Source organism: Myotis myotis, unplaced genomic scaffold (assembly GCF_014108235.1).
Source record: "Myotis myotis isolate mMyoMyo1 unplaced genomic scaffold, mMyoMyo1.p scaffold_m19_p_3, whole genome shotgun sequence".
NCBI classification, from domain to species: Eukaryota; Metazoa; Chordata; class Mammalia; order Chiroptera; family Vespertilionidae; genus Myotis; species Myotis myotis.
In genome coordinates this window covers 69823064-69826067 of record NW_023416335.1, presented here as the reverse complement: position 1 = coordinate 69826067, position 3004 = coordinate 69823064, and positions in this window count along the sequence as shown.

The window sequence follows — 3004 nt, the reverse complement described above, 5'->3', positions numbered from 1 at the left end:
ATATATTGATTTTTGAGATGGTTTATGGATATATACATGACAATATTCATCAAATGGTATACAATAAAAAATACATTTTTCTTGTAACTAAATTTTACTTCAATAAACTTGATAATGTCATAACATATCTATTAGGCTTCCAAAATAAAGTGCAAAAGGGGGGTTGGTGTTCCAGGGAACATAAAAAGAAGGAAATATGCTAGAGTGCTGGGGAGAGGAGGGAGCAAGGAAGGAGGTCCCTTCTTGCTGGAGAAACATGCAGCAGTAGCGCCCGTGCCATCTGCAGGGAGCTGGTGGGCTGGCTGACCTTCCTCAGGGCCCTGGCTTTCCCCACTGTGAGGTCTGTTACACACAAACTGTTGTGGGTTCCTGACAGGTTTGAAGAAAATGATCGAAATTTCTTTGTTCTTTTGGTTTTATTTTGTAGATTTATTCTGTGTTTTCTCCTTTTAGGGGTATGAAAAGTGGGCTGGGTTCCTGGGTGATACACAATTATCTCTGTTGGCATCCTTTTAATACCAGGAGCCCAGTGGCTTACAGCCATGGCTACAATATAATAAAGTGGGGGTGGGGAGGTGAGGGGAAGGGAAACAACCAAAAGCATAAGAAAGCCACAACAAAAATTCTTGATGAAAATTGAAAATAAAATTTTCTTGTAAAAAAAAAAGGGGGGGCATATAGAGGGTAGCAGGGGTGGGGAACATCTGGCCTACAGTCCATACAAGGCCCGCAAAATCATTTGGTCTGGCCCTGCCAAGGTATTTGGGGTGAGTTAATTAAATGTTTGACCACTAAGAACAGGCTAATTTTTAAGCTGATAATTTTTATGGCCTGCGAATGATGTTATACATTTCCAAATGGTCCTTGGCACAAAAAAGGGTACCCACTCCTGGAAAGGAAATAAATGGTGAAGGAAGGATGCTTGACTTGGGGTGGTGAACGCAATACAACATACAGATGATGTATTATAGAATTGTACACCTGAAAACTATATAATTTTATTAACCAATGTCACTCAAATAATTCAATATAAATAAATAAATATTAAATATACCAACTATAGATGTTTAAAATTATGAAAATGTATATATAAAGAAAAAGAAATGATCTCAGAATCAAGTCATTGTCCTTCTATTTACAGTTTACATTTTTAACATTCATTAAATATTGACAGTTTTAGACTATGAAGAACTATCAAAAGATACTGAAAGGAGTATCCAGTGAGAAAGAAGGAATTTCAAGACAGTGTGATATCCTGGAAGCCAATTGATACAGCTATTTGAAAAGTAAGAGAATGACCAACTATGTTAATTGCAATTGAGAGAAATCCATAAAGTGAAATGAAGACACAGTCTTTGGGCATACCAGTGCAGACATCAGGACAAAACAGAGGTGAGTTGCTTGACTAGATAAGGCACAAGAAAGAAATTAGAGCTATAAAGGAGAGAAAATGGAGTAGAAGCAAGAAAGAGGTAGAGTAAAGGGAGTGGGACTTTTCATTTAATTTTTTTAAGTTTGGGAAAGTAACAATGTAACTGCTTTTAATGAGAATAATATAGTAGAGAGGGGAAAAAGGTTGATCCTGGAAAGAGAAAATAAATAATAAAATGGTTTTCCTGGATGGAAGAAATCTATTCAGAAGGAAAGGTACATAGATATTAATTAGGAACATATAGTTCATACATAGCATAGGTGGGAAGGCAGAATATACCATTCAAATGCAGATGGATGGATGGATAGATGTATAGGAGCCTATGGGAGTTCTTTTATGATCTATGTTCTCAGGAAGTCAGGAAGAAAACTCAGCAGGTAAAAGTGAGAATTAGGAAGGTTGCTTTTTTAAAAATTATTTGATGGAAGAGAAAGTAAGAAATACTAGTGAGAACAATGCAAAAATTAATAAACTATGAAAAAAACAAAGGAAACTAAAGGCCCAATTGTATGTAGCAGTATAGACTTAAAGTGAATTTGGTTTAAAGTTTTTACAAATATCTTTCCATTTAAGAAATATTTTTAAATACTTTTCTGAGTTTAGTTTCCAACTAAGTTTTAATAAATAATATAATATTTGAATTTTGTGAAATAAAAGCAATGATTTGCATATTTGTGCCTTGCCTACCCTTAATTTGATTTTTAGTGCTAACATATTTTATTGGAAAATTTGATTGTTTTGAGATGTTTTATTTTAAAAAATAGCATCCTTCTTGATGATAGAAAGAAAGCATTCAAATGGCGCATTGTACTTTAACAGTGTTTAACTAAAGCCATTTAGTATGCCAGCCATAATTCTTCAAACAAGTGAAAAGGCTCTAGAAATTGGTAATATCTAAAGTACATGCTTTGGGTTAAATTTATTTTCATTATTATTCATAGAAAGAATAGAATGGTAATCAATGCAAGAGTGATAGCAAAAATGCTGGTGCAATATTTGTCAGAATTATATCAGTTTCCATTTATAGACTTACTAGATTCCACCATGGGTTATAATGAATAATATTAGGATTAATTATGTAATAGATTTTAGTAACAGAATTAATAGAATTGAATGACATAATTGATTTGAATAGCTAATTATACTCTAATCTTAATAATTCTGAATCTAGGACATCAAGGTTTAAATACAGAGCTAATACCTAATAAGATAGATGTGACTAATTACAATGGAAAGTAAATCTAATTCCTTCATGTTTTATAGGATCCTTTACTGTTTTCACTAATGAAGCAATAATTACAAGTGTGAATCAGCTACATTTTCTTTAAGTATTAAGAATATTTTTTATTAAACAAAGTTATACTGCAAGCAAATATCTGACTTGTTCCAAAAAGCCACTGCTCTAAAGTGCTGTCTCATCTCTGGCTTGAGAATCATCTATTGTTCTTGAAAGGTCTTTCAGCCCAACTTGCGCACTCTTGTCAGGTGACAGTAGCAAAGGTTGTGGGTAAATCACCAGTAATAACATTTAACAGAAGATGCTCAGACCCAGCAGTTCTAGGTCCAGCTGGG